This window comes from Centruroides sculpturatus, unplaced genomic scaffold (assembly GCF_000671375.1).
Source record: "Centruroides sculpturatus isolate CEXI.00-Female unplaced genomic scaffold, Cexi_2.0 scaffold1034, whole genome shotgun sequence".
Taxonomy (NCBI): domain Eukaryota; kingdom Metazoa; phylum Arthropoda; class Arachnida; order Scorpiones; family Buthidae; genus Centruroides; species Centruroides sculpturatus.
Window position 1 is genome coordinate 75236 of NW_019385172.1, and position 15256 is coordinate 90491.

Consider the following 15256-nt stretch of genomic DNA (forward strand, 5'->3'; position numbering starts at 1 on the left):
GTCTGGCCAACGGAGTAAAAACGTAAGGTTACGTTGGTATTTGTGATTATTCCCAACCGTTGTTAGAAAGATAGCGGACCCGCTCGCCGTCTCGGAAAACTCTCGGATACGCCGATATCGGGTACTAATCTCGTTCTCTGTACGCTTCATACAAAAATAATGGAGACACGAGATAATTGCGAAATGGACGATAGTCCGGTTTTAGCCTCTCTCGTCGTGCATATACTTTTCGAAGAAAGAAAACGTAGAAATACGCGAAAATGTTGGTTTAGGCGACGGGTGCGATGGTGCGACGTCCGTATCGGTGGGAGCGCGCTCGACCCTTCCGCGCGAATTATCAGTAGAAGATGCGTACCGTCGCGTAGAAATTTTATCGCCGAGTCTATCGAGTAGTGGGAAAGTAATTAATTTAATTGGCCCGCGGATTGCCGAGAGAAATACGAAATTAACACATGCAATTCTCGTAAAAGACGGATTAAAGACCATGTTAAGATTTTTGACGTCGGATGGTACTGAAAATATCGGGAGTCGCGCCAGTGACTACCCTCCGAGTAAAAAAGTCACCGACCGACTACATATACTGGAATCGGAGTTGTCGATTTCTCCGCCCCCAAACAGCCGAAGTAATTCCGAATATCTGGTTCGAAGGGAAACTGTTTCCTTACGTAGTGGGCAAAATTTCAAGACATGCGGTTGCCATCGAAAAGTGCAAAACTCGCCAAAAAGGGCCGCATTTTCTTCTTTTTCTTCATCCGGCACTGCAGACGCTGATAGAGAAAAACTACCGGGTCTAGAAAGCCAAAATTTTAAACTTAACCCTTTCTGATTATCAATGAAGTACCGGCCAAACTTCCGGGTCGATAGGTCAAAGTTCACGGGAGTTTCCTATAGAGCTAATCTAGTTTCACGGCTTAATTTTAAGCTTGTGAAGATAAAATTGCATGGAAACGAATGAATTTTATTCGACATGTCACTCGGAATTAGAAAACCCCAAATTTCTGCCAATTAAAACTTTTTATAATGATTTTTCTAAACGGCGTATCCAATGCTTCCGTCGGCAGCGAATTTTTCGGCGACTCGTTCAGTCGAGCGACCGAATTGTACGTCATCGTCTTATGTCTTGACGTAATTAAGTGCAAGACATCTGAGATGTAAAAAAATTTCGCCAAATAAAAATTTATGACAATTTAGACGACGGTCAAAATAAATATTTTCAGCAACCCGAAGTCCTATATATATTTATTTAATTTAAATATAAACAGCCAAACCATCGCCTTAAATACTCGGACTATAAATTCGCTAATTTTAATAATTAATACTAAGTAATTTGTTACTAGAGGCAGAGTCGATAGATATACTGGTCCTTAAGCTGCTAATAGCTCTAAGGCTGCGACTATGCAGACGCGAGCGAGCGAGCGAATTTTCCGAGCGAGCGAGAATATGTGGCGAGAAGAGGCAAGACGCGATAAATATCAAAACCTGTCAGATATGTGCGAGAACCAGAAATTCGCTCCCGCTAGCGTTATTTCTCGCTTTTCGTTTGTGCATGGTTTTCCTTTGCGAAAACTAAATCGCTCGCAACCTCTCGCTCGCTCTAAATTCGCGTCTGCATAGTCGCACCCTAATGCTATGATACTAGCGTAATAAAATAATAATTTTGCCGCTTCAATCGCTTCTCGGCGTAATTTTGGCTGGAACATAAGGAGAGTCAACTGTAAACGTTCGAAATTCTTTTAATAGGCTACATGAAATTTTTTCGTTTTTAACTCAGATATTGCTTTTGTCTTTTTTAAAGAACTGCTCATAAATACTATTTTAATCTGGTTTTGAACATTATTTATCCGTAAATATCGTTAATATTTATGAATAAATAATGTTATATTTCTATTAACTGTCACTTTCACGATTTTAGACTTTAAATTGATTAGACTGTTTGTTTTTTGCTTACAATTTGTGTTCATTTTTAAATATTTTGGGGGGTTTTCATTAAGGGTAAGAAAAGGGTAGTAAAAAAATTTATAGTTAAGCCTTTGTATACATTATTATTAATAAAGGATGCCTTCGAGATTCCTGAGAACTCTGAATCGGGAAGAAAAGGAGTCGATGAAAATTATATACATTAAACTATGGAAATGTATAGAAATGTTAAATCATGTGTTAAGATAGGATAGATTTAAAGTGTTACAAAAAAAGAGATTTAGGATTTAGAATGGCTTTGGAGTTTATCGAGGTTAATCGTATCTTTTTTATTTATTTATTAATATTAGGTAAATTATTGTAGTTTGCAGTGAGAAAGGAGCTATGATATATGTTGTTCACAATTTATGTTGTGTTTATTAATGAGATAGGGGGAGATCAAAATCGAGCCAAAAAAAGTTAGGAACAGATTAGAGAGGGGATTAAAAGTCAGTAGATGTAGTTCTTGGATTTCAAATACAGGCTGTTAGAGGAAAAAGAAGAAATTCCAACTATTTAGACAACAAATTCAGCATATTTACAGGCACATGATAACTTAGAGATGATTAAAGGATGATGAGTTAGGGGTTGACAAATAAAACAGGTAAATGTAGGATGGCAAGAGTTCAGACAGTATTATTAGATGTTGACAGTGATAGTGATTAGTGATGACATGGAGGCTAAAAGAAATTTTAAACCTATATAAACTAAGAACAGATGTATTAGGGCCTAATACATCTGTCCTTAGTAATTAGGCCATCAATAAATCTTCATTCGTATTCTATTTTTGATAGTGCAGAATATTATATAAATTACCAAAATATGTAGAGTCAATGTGATTGTCATAAGAAATGTAATTTATTGTGTCAAAAATACAAAACTATTTCATTTCCAATACTTTTTTTCACTGTACAGAATCAAGTAAAATTATATAGCACACTTTATGTAGTGTTAACGTTAATACGTTATTTAAAAAATAATTTGTTTTTATCTGGCTTAAATTTCTATGGCTATGAAATGTATCAGAGGATAAGCTATGGTTTTCCTAATTATATTGTCATACATATGTAATAAAATAAAACAGTAAAATGCAAATTTATTTACTTATTTTACCATTACTTATTTATTAAACAGATACGAGTATATTATACTCAGAACATTATGTACAAAACTTTCATTCACAATACGTAGCAATATAACAGTTTTAAACAGATCTTTATTTAAAACCGATCATATATTAAATCAAAAATATAATTATTTTCGATTTATCCACATCCTCATCTGTAATTTCAAATTAACATCATATTAAATTTTTTATAAACCAAATATACTTTTTGTGTCTTTATACATGATATAAAATTTAAAAATGTACAGTAATTACAAATAAGATTTTTCCGACAGAACAGTAGAAAAAAGTTACAAAAATGTTTGAAAACGATAAAACTACCTACTAACCAAATAGATAAACCAACTTCTCGCCCTAGTGCGACTCTAACACCAGCTATCGGCAACTTGACACATTAACTCTACTTGAGAGCATAGTACAAGGACCAGTATATCTATCGACTCTACCTTTACTAGCAAATTAATTATTAAAATTAGCTGATTTGTAGCCCGAGTATTTGAGGCAATCGTTTGTCTATGTATCGACGGTCAAAATGTTTTTAACAGTGTTTCTTTGGTAAAGATAAGCTTGAAACTCGGAAGCGGTACCCACAAGATTTCTACCTATACAGTATTATTGTTTTCTACATTTTTTCCTCTAAGCGCCAGGCATATCTTTATCAAAGGAAAACTAAAAATGTTTTGATCGTCTTCTAAATTGGCGAAATATTTTTTAATATTATTTACTGAAATCTTATGAAGTAACATTTTATTCCATTAGCATTTCGTTATTCCAATAACATTTTATGAAGTAACATTCTGGCAGCTTGTACAACGCGTAGTTCGTGCAGCTTGCGTAGTTGCCTTTGTCGATTACATTTCGAAACATTACAGATTTCCAAAATTATTCTTTTTATCACGGTTTTTATAATTGTGATGGCTTGTGTTTCCTAAACACCCATTCCCTTCGTAAATACTAATTAACTTTTAAATTATTATTTATATTTCCTATCGGCCCACTCCTTTCTCTTATTCGTTGTTTACTATCAAAGTAAAAATGCCTGATACCGGTCTCGAGTATACGAACATTTTTGAACTACGAGAAGTCTCCCAGACAGGAATGCAGCGCGTCCGCTTGAGGATTTTGTAGTTTTGGTGTCTAGGACACCCTCCGATAGTATTCTTGGTGCAATTTCCAGTTGTAACTTGATTATAGACTCGTTCCCGAGACAAACTGTCTCGGGAACGAGTCTATAATCAAGTTAGTCAGGATCGAGGTGTAATTCAAAATTTCAAAGTCGAGTAAGCGCAAATGGTTACAAAGCACGTCATCAAACATACGTCGTGAGGCGTCTCTCGAAATGCCGCAAAAGCACTCGATGTTCTCTGAGCCATTTCGCAGATTTCGAATGCTTGGAAGTAAATTCTGTCTTGAACAAAGCCGGATTTCCTTCCGACAACGAGAACGCTTAAAATTTCGTGGCAGCTATTGTGATACGAAGACAACACAAGTCTCGTAAATGCAGCAGGGTTTACCATCGTTGAAAACTATTACGTCGACGTAAATATCGATATTTTAACTGGGATCTAATGAAGGATCGTGGTCAAGAAATTTTTGAACATGCGGAGGGGACAAAGCCCCCTAATATCGTTATAAATATATATCTTTAACTATAGTCTGTCTATGGAAAGAATCAACTTGGGTATTAAGCAATAAGCATCAGCCATTGATTGCTTAGTTCTGGCAAGTTACTTTTGGTTTCTTCCTCATTTGTTAAACACGTCACCATCATTATGAACAGGGTTATGAAACTTTAACGTTTTGGTACTAGAATACTTGGAAGTTCGTTATAGTAGTTGTTAAATGCATGATTCTTTACAGTTAATATATGTTATAAAAAATTAACACAATTAATTAATGGAAAAGTCGTTCTGCCATCTAGCGAGAGAAAATAAAATAAAATTCACACATTGCCTGACATATTAAGCGAAAAGTGATGACGTCATTAGAGAATGGGCCGAGGCCAACGAGAAAGACAGGCCAGGGCGAGTTTTAGCCAACTTAGTGTTGTGTAGTGTCTCTTGTGTTTTTCGCTACACGTACTGTAGGTTCGAATTTCGAAAAGTTCATTTCAGTTAAAAGTAAAAAAACTAACTATAAGTTTTTCCAACAGTTTTGTTTTAGAAAACCCGTTGTTTTACTTCTTATATGACATTATAACATTATATAATATCTCAATGAGTGAGTATTCTTTTCAAATTTAACATTAGTAATGTTCGTATTTAGGCCTAAATGTGTTGTGTTTTTATCTTTTTTAATCCTAATATCAACCAATAACAGTCATTTTACTATCTCTTTCGAATATTTAATTTTACTACATTAAAATATTTAACTTTTACCTTACTTTTAATAAGTTTTAAACAAAATATTTAAAAATGACTAAATATTTTAATGTGTATGTATGTACAGTACCATACATTCAAAAGTAAATATTATTGCATATACTGTATATTGCTTTATAGAATATATAAAATTTTTCAAGATGTAATGTTAGTAGCTGTAAAACAAATTATACACGTGAAAAGGAAACTTTTTCTACATTTTATAGGTTTTAAAGTTACTGTATTTCTTTAACAGCAGATAACGATACTGTTAATAGTAAAGCTTTGTAAAATTTTATTAACTGAAAATAAGTCATCGCTTCCACATCCTTTAGAGTTTGAGACACTTATTTTTTATTTTTGGTTCTGTTCGTATCATTGTGTGTTGGCCTAACTAATAGGATAACTAAAAGATCTGAAAATAAATCCATTAAATTTCCTGACATGGATGAAGATAATAATTAAAGAAGCACAATTTAAACATCTGGAAATAATGTATGAACTGGAAAAACAATCTTTAATTGTAAATAAATGCCCAAATTTCACTAAAGTATTATGTCCATCTAATCTTTAAAAACAAAATGTTAAATTAACATTGCGAATATTTAATGAAAAAATATTTCTGCTTTGAGATGTATCGCCATCGATAATCCCAGTATGTTTCCGGAATATGAAGATACGTGCACTTTTTTGCATATATTTATAACTTGGTGGAAAATTGTAAATGTTTGCCACGCTTTTCAAGACTAAAGATTTAATGATAAATTTAGAGAACCAATTAAAAAAAAAACAAATACTTTACAAATTTATTTTCTTAGTCAGATGATTTTATGGCTAAAAAAGTGGAAATTAACATATCCTGTATCAGACACATTAACATTTCAGGTATTAATTATAACAAATGAGGCCTTTGTAAAACTGATTGCTTATAGTCTAAATCAGGGATGGCCAACAGTTTTATGGGCCGAATTGGAAAGAAAACTTTTTCACGGGCCGAACCAGAGGCTGCCCTAGGAAGATTTTGAGGTGTCACCCCGTAGAGACTAAATTGTACATAGAGATTACAGATACATTTTTCACCTTATCATGCTTTATCAACGTTCTACGCTGTACTTAAGAGATTTGGAATGGAGGGTTAACTCTAAACGCACAGTGAAATATTTTGATATTTTTTTGATTGCTTCATCTCATGCATTTAAATTTTAAATCGACCGATTTTAGATTGCCGCGCGTACCCCTTCACGCAATTTCGCGTACTCCCAGGGGTACGCGTACCACTAATTGGGAACCATCGGTATACATCCAACCATAGTCATCATCGTTCTCCTACTTTCACTTGAACATCCTGAATGTTCAGGTGATAGTAGGAGAACGATGAATCGATTTTCTTAATTTGCAGAACCAGGTCACCGGTATAATAAATCCTAGTAATTAATAAGTCCCAGTTGACAATTTAAGTACAAAAACTATACGATAAGGACACAAAGGCATAAAATTTGATAAATAATTAATACATTTCGGGACACATTTTTAAGTACAAAACATTGGTTATTAAGTGTGAATAAGATTAATACAGTAATATTCAACTTAATCGATACTTATCTCTATCGTCATTTAATCTTTTTGACGAATGTCTTTGCAAAATTACTTTGCAAATTCGACTAAAAAATATAAACTGTATAGGTTGTAGAGTTATGTTAAATAATCTTGTTAAAATGATAAGTGATTTCCAATCTCAGAAAACATCCTCAAGCTGNTTACAGATACATTTTTCACCTTATCATGCTTTATCAACGTTCTACGCTGTACTTAAGAGATTTGGAATGGAGGGTTAACTCTAAACGCACAGTGATTTGTTGACCTTTTATTTACTTGTCAGAGTTTTTCATCGAGCTATTCGGACTTGAGTAGCTAATATTGAAAGATTAATCGCGAGCCGTATGTTGGCCATGCCTGGTCTGTTGGCCGTATATTGGTCATGCCTGGTTGTAATTATCAAACATCTTCTAGGGCTTCTCATTTACCGCTCTTTTGCTGTCCCGGGATTCCGGGATAAAAGTGAACTGTTTCCCGGGAAATCCGGGACAGAATTAATTATTTTTAAGATATACAAAATATCATGAAATCAAATGATATAATTATTTTTCGATTTTTAAAGAAATTTAATACATTCCCCGAGACAGTTTGTCTCGGGAACGAGTCTATAATCAAGTTAGTCAGGATCGAGGTGTAATTCAAAATTTCAAAGTCGAGTAAGCGCAAATGGTTACAAAGCACGTCATCAAACATACGTCGTGAGGCGTCTCTCGAAATGCCGCAAAAGCACTCGATGTTCTCTGAGCCATTTCGCAGATTTCGAATGCTTGGAAGTAAATTCTGTCTTGAACAAAGCCGGATTTCCTTCCGACAACGAGAACGCTTAAAATTTCGTGGCAGCTATTGTGATACGAAGACAACACAAGTCTCGTAAATGCAGCAGGGTTTACCATCGTTGAAAACTATTACGTCGACGTAAATATCGATATTTTAACTGGGATCTAATGAAGGATCGTGGTCAAGAAATTTTTGAACATGCGGAGGGGACAAAGCCCCCTAATATCGTTATAAATATATATCTTTAACTATAGTCTGTCTATGGAAAGAATCAACTTGGGTATTAAGCAATAAGCATCAGCCATTGATTGCTTAGTTCTGGCAAGTTACTTTTGGTTTCTTCCTCATTTGTTAAACACGTCACCATCATTATGAACAGGGTTATGAAACTTTAACGTTTTGGTACTAGAATACTTGGAAGTTCGTTATAGTAGTTGTTAAATGCATGATTCTTTACAGTTAATATATGTTATAAAAAATTAACACAATTAATTAATGGAAAAGTCGTTCTGCCATCTAGCGAGAGAAAATAAAATAAAATTCACACATTGCCTGACATATTAAGCGAAAAGTGATGACGTCATTAGAGAATGGGCCGAGGCCAACGAGAAAGACAGGCCAGGGCGAGTTTTAGCCAACTTAGTGTTGTGTAGTGTCTCTTGTGTTTTTCGCTACACGTACTGTAGGTTCGAATTTCGAAAAGTTCATTTCAGTTAAAAGTAAAAAAACTAACTATAAGTTTTTCTAACAGTTTTGTTTTAGAAAACCCGTTGTTTTACTTCTTATATGACATTATAACATTATATAATATCTCAATGAGTGAGTATTCTTTTCAAATTTAACATTAGTAATGTTCGTATTTAGGCCTAAATGTATTGTGTTTTTATCTTTTTTAATCCTAATATCAACCAATAACAGTCATTTTACTATCTCTTTCGAATATTTAATTTTACTACATTAAAATATTTAACTTTTACCTTACTTTTAATAAGTTTTAAACAAAATATTTAAAAATGACTAAATATTTTAATGTGTATGTATGTACAGTACCATACATTCAAAAGTAAATATTATTGCATATACTGTATATTGCTTTATAGAATATATAAAATTTTTCAAGATGTAATGTTAGTAGCTGTAAAACAAATTATACACGTGAAAAGGAAACTTTTTCTACATTTTATAGGTTTTAAAGTTACTGTATTTCTTTAACAGCAGATAACGATACTGTTAATAGTAAAGCTTTGTAAAATTTTATTAACTGAAAATAAGTCATCGCTTCCACATCCTTTAGAGTTTGAGACACTTATTTTTTATTTTTGGTTCTGTTCGTATCATTGTGTGTTGGCCTAACTAATAGGATAACTAAAAGATCTGAAAATAAATCCATTAAATTTCCTGACATGGATGAAGATAATAATTAAAGAAGCACAATTTAAACATCTGGAAATAATGTATGAACTGGAAAAACAATCTTTAATTGTAAATAAATGCCCAAATTTCACTAAAGTATTATGTCCATCTAATCTTTAAAAACAAAATGTTAAANTTTTTTTTACATTTATTACCTTTAAAATACAATTCTAATAATAATGAAAATAACATAAGGTTATTTAATTTTAATGTGACAAATGTGCACGATTTTCTTTGCACAACGTTGTAAAATCTGGTTGCTTTTTGGTCAGCTTCAGTCTCGAGTCATCTTCGAGTTGAAGTCGGTGATGATGTTTAGTTTTCATGTTTCTCATGCCCGAAAATCCGCTCTCGCAGAGGTATGTTGTGCAAAATGGTAGTAAATATTTCATTGCCGCTTCGCTGACAAGATGATAATGATAATTGTACAATTAACACAAATTGTGGTAATTGTACAATTTTTGTTTCTTGTGTAAGAATTTTATTTAGGTATTGTCACAAATGCATTTTTTTTTTTTTTTTTGATGAAATTTAGAGAATATTTTTAGTTATAAATAAACGAATTTGTGCATTCGACATCATGTTGTAAATTGCCGAATTTTTGAAATGCATGAGATGAAGCAATCAAAAAAATATTTTGATATTTTTTTGATTGCTTCATCTCATGCATTTAAATTTTAAATCGACCGATTTTAGATTGCCGCGCGTACCCCTTCACGCAATTTCGCGTACTCCCAGGGGTACGCGTACCACTAATTGGGAACTATCGGTATACATCCAACCATAGTCATCATCGTTCTCCTACTTTCACTTGAACATCCTGAATGTTCAGGTGATAGTAGGAGAACGATGAATCGATTTTCTTAATTTGCAGAACCAGGTCACCGGTATAATAAATCCTAGTAATTAATAAGTCCCAGTTGACAATTTAAGTACAAAAACTATACGATAAGGACACAAAGGCATAAAATTTGATAAATAATTAATACATTTCGGGACACATTTTTAAGTACAAAACATTGGTTATTAAGTGTGAATAAGATTAATACAGTAATATTCAACTTAATCGATACTTATCTCTATCGTCATTTAATCTTTTTGACGAATGTCTTTGCAAAATTACTTTGCAAATTCGACTAAAAAATATAAACTGTATAGGTTGTAGAGTTATGTTAAATAATCTTGTTAAAATGATAAGTGATTTCCAATCTCAGAAAACATCCTCAAGCTGTAAAATTAAAAAATTAAAATTAAATTAACAGAATTTATATTTGTAATTATTTAAGTTAACATAAATTTTATCTTAAAAGCATAGCGTATTAAATGTTTTGTTACAATATAATTAAATATAGTTATTTTATGTAATGTATGTACTTTATTTAAATATTGATTAATGCAATATTAAAAAACATTTATTTTCATGTTATATTGAGTTGTAAATGTTCTTGATTTTGAAATGATATGTATTTTAACCTATGTATATATCTTGTGATAGTAATAACTCATTGTAAATATTGACATATTAATAATAGGTAATTGTTTTTCTAAAAAAATGTAAAGTATTTTTTAATATTAATAAAGGTGTTTATTTCGAATGTGAAATATTATATTTTATTTAACTTTTTTTTAAACTACAGTATATTAAATAAATATAAATATTTAACTTTGTTCGTATTATTATATAAACTCGTAAAAATAGTAAAATTTTATTCTATATTAATGTGTGAAGTTTAAAGCGAAACGCAAAATATGTTCGTAATATATTAATAAATATGATATGAGAAATTCTTATATGAGTAATTTTTCTAGAGTGTTTACTATAACATCACATTATACTGTTTGATAGATAGATAGATAGACAGACTAGTAGCACTAAGTTGGTCACGTGATTTGCCGATGTTTCGACCGTACTCAAGCCCGTCTTTCGTTGGCCTCCGGAATGTGCTGATTGGTTTATCGGAAGTGATCACGCGTGACATTGATCTCAAATTGATACTTTCCATAGAAAGACTATAAAACAAACATAACATCATTTCAACATAAAAGGAATTTAGTATAGACAATATATCACGTATAATATATATATATATATATATATACACTACATTTGCGGCATGATTGTGCCGCGCGCCTACTAGTATCCCATATAAACAAAGAGAAAACAAATTTTGTTTCAAATTAGCAACAATGCGCTTGAAAAAATCTAGAAGCTTTTGAAAAGGAAAATTAAAAATGAAAATGTGACCGATAAACAAACGACTTTAAAAGGTCTAGCAATCAGTTACCTAACTTTTCCGGCTATTCGGGGATTTTATTTAAAAATCAATTTTTAAATTATCACAAATAAATTAAATTGTGTGTGGAGCCATCTGTTATAAGATTTTATTATACAGTTTTATACTATAAAATGTCAAAAGTAGAAATGAATTTTATAAAAAAATTGTAAATGCTAATAACGAGTAAAATCTTCGTTAAGTCCGACTACTCTCAAGATATGGCGCGTGACCCACTCCATCTCCTCATCCCTTCGACCTTTAACTACCAAAGTTAAAGCATGTGTATAAAGTCCTTTATACACAACTACCACGCCAAATTTTGTTTTTTAATCTTTACCCCCGCCTGAGAACTTAAATGCGTGCTTCTCAGCTTCCTAAGAGTTGATTCCGCGAGATTTGACATTTTTTGCTGTCCGCAATAGCGACGTTACGGCCGAAGTTTTCATCTCTAAAACGTGAACGTCAAGCACCGCTTATAATATAGTGGCGCTTAGGGTTTATCATTTCCCGGTCTTTTGTTTGTCCCGAGATTCCGGGAAAAAAGTAAACTGTTTCCAGGGATCCCTGGATATAATTAATTATTTTTAAGATATAAAATAAATCTTGAAGTCGAATAATATAATTATTTTTCATTTTTAAGTAACTTAATACGTCCTGCAACCTCCAAAATAATAATATTAATAATGCTGTGTAAATATGTAAAAAAAATTACAAAATTAAAGTTTCTTGGAAACTGTTTACAACAAAAATGCCTTTGAATTAGTTGAGAATTAAAAAATAAAAATGAACTTAGATCAAACTTCTAAGTTAGAAGGTAATTTTCCTTTTTCAAATAAAACATAATACAAAATATTATTGTAAATTTTTATGATAAGATTTTAAAAAGCAAAGATAGTCAATACTCGGATCACTCAAATGAATTCTTATTTTACTAAAGAAAAGCTCTGCTACCGAAAAGGCCTTTTTTGATTCAATTGATGTGGGTGAAATCGTCTTTAATGCATTGAAGATAAGACGGATGTTATGTGCTTTTTCGCCGGTAGCCCGGAAGATTTCTAGTTCGTTTTCGAGATGCGTTACAGTATTTATTTTGCTCTCTAGTATTCTTGATTTGTCTACCTCGGTGCTTTAACGGTGTTCATCAAGCTTACAGCCCGATAATTCGACAGTTCGTTTGGCTTTAATAATCAGGTTTATGAAGAAAAAGTTCATAATTGCAGACTTCGTACCCGTTTGTACCTTTGCCCAATTTGTACTACCCTTTACGCCAATTTGTACTACCTGGCGTAATGCAATTATTGAAATTACTGGACATGGTTAAAAATTAAGAATCAGCACAATTATTCCAGATATTACAGGGGCCGTATTCCGGTCACTGTCTCTCGTCTCTCACAAGCCGGTCGCTGATTGGCTAAGTCAAATGATTAGCCAATCAGTGACCGGCTTGTGAGAGACGAGAGACCAAAGACAGTGACCAGAATATGGCCCCAGGTTCTGACAAGTAAAGAATTTTCAGAGTTCTGTCACAAATAGGCTACATATTGATCTTTGACAATCTGTGACATGTCATAAGCAAAAATTTAAAAAATTAATAAGCAGGCTTAAAATTAATAAATACAAATGTATTCTGACAGTTTATCGGTTAATCGTCTTATCGAGTAAATACGGGAAGAATAGTCCTCAGTTTAGAAGTCTGAGAATTTAAATTTTTTTGCCAAATTCCGGAGAATTGGCAACTATAGCTGCACGCGAGTGTAGCTATGATAGGATTTAAGATGATTTAATGACACATTCCAGTTATTGGATTTCCTTATTCACGTTGACTAAAATTTTTCAACTCACAAGAAAACGTCATTACATGCAAGTGGTATAATACTTAGGACTAACATTTATTTGGTATTTAAGCTGTTGCTATTTACCTACCTAAGAATATTTCTTTATGATAAATATTCCTATTTTTTCATAAGAAAGTAAAACACGGACTATTTGACGAGCGGAGTGAAGGTGTAAAACTGATTTGTACTGAGGTCATTGCGTTACGACGAAACGTGCTGATATCCTTCAGCCATGCGGTGAGCGAGCACTACTTTTCTATTAATTTTCCGTTGTAATTTTCTATTACAACGGAAAATTAAAAATACAGTATAAAATCAACGCAGAAAAAATAATGTTAATATTACTATAGAATTAATAGATCATTTGCAAATGCGTATCCCTATGTTATAACATACAGTAGACTCCCCTATAACGCTTAGATACGTTCCACTTTATAAGAATTTTATGTTGTAGGAATCCTTAAATACATGAGCCAATCACAGCCTGACACGTGTGAAGTTTACGGACTAAGGCTGCTTGAAAGGTTTTCTTCTATAAAATTAACCGATTCTAGACTAATTCCACTCAACATTTCCAAAACACGTATAATTTTTTGGGAATAATCCGTATAAACTATGCTATAAACAAAAAATTATAGGATTACTTACCGAGTGTGCACCATTCGACTACGCCCGTTGTTCAAAGCTTGTCATCGTCGCGGAACAGCACACGAAACGGCGGCCGCGATTTCTGATAACGAATTTTTCGCAGAAAAATAACTTGACCTTTGGAGACATCATTAATATAAATAATTTTTATGGCCGTTGAATAAGAAATGTTTCTTTCACAAGAAATGTATAAAATTAGTGCTGTATTAGACTTACGGTACCTAATTTACATACTGTACAGACGATAGCTCGCCTAAACTCTCTGTAGCGTGGCGCTAGACGGCAGAAAGTATATATATAATTATAATAAAGTTACAATAAATTAAGTTAATATATAATTATATATACAGTACCTAATTTATATATAATTAATATATAATTAATATATAATTATATGTACAGTACCTAATTTATATATAATTTATATATAATACTGTACAGACGATAGCAAACTCAATTTACCCGCCTAAACTTTCTGTAGCGTGGCGCTGGACGGCGGAAAGTAGTTCGGCTGCTCATCCACTATTGGTCCAGATTCGACCAATCTTGTCGCGACACGAGTCGGCGACGACGTTTTACGAATCACTTTATACGAATACTGCCGCAATTTTTTCGCTATGTTATAGGAATTTCCGTTATAGGAACCCACGTTATAGGTGGGTCGACTGTAATTGTAGTAAACAATCCTTTAATTAAATTTTTTTAACTCTTTCCGTTCTGTGGGCACTAAGAAGGCCTCTTTTCGCAAGCCCATTATGGGTTCGGCCAGGCCCACAATGGGGCTGCTGGGTTGGTGAGTGACGGGGCCTGACATATAACGTTAATTAGACGGCCGTCCGGCCGTCTAATTAACGTTTATCATAAACAGATGCTATATGTTGGTTGGTTCTCATAGTTGGTTCACTATTAAAAATAACTTCCATTAATTCAAAAATGGGAAGAAAAACTTTTCCTTCTTTCCGTTTTCATTTTTCTTTTCTACCCTTTCTTTTTCTCTGTAGACTTCCTACATAAAAAGTAAATATGAGTAAAATTTATGTGTAAATAAATAGTTTTACAATAGCTGCAATTAAAATAACTTATGCTTTTACGTGTTGCTACTTAAAACAATTGAACTGTACTGTTTTAATGTGCAATATACGTTTCTGTATTTAAAACAGTGATGACAATACAATTACTTTTTTTTCAATTTCAATAAATACAAGCATTTGCTTATACACAGAAGTGTATTGAAATTGAAAAAAAATTGTATTTATTGAAAATTCGAGT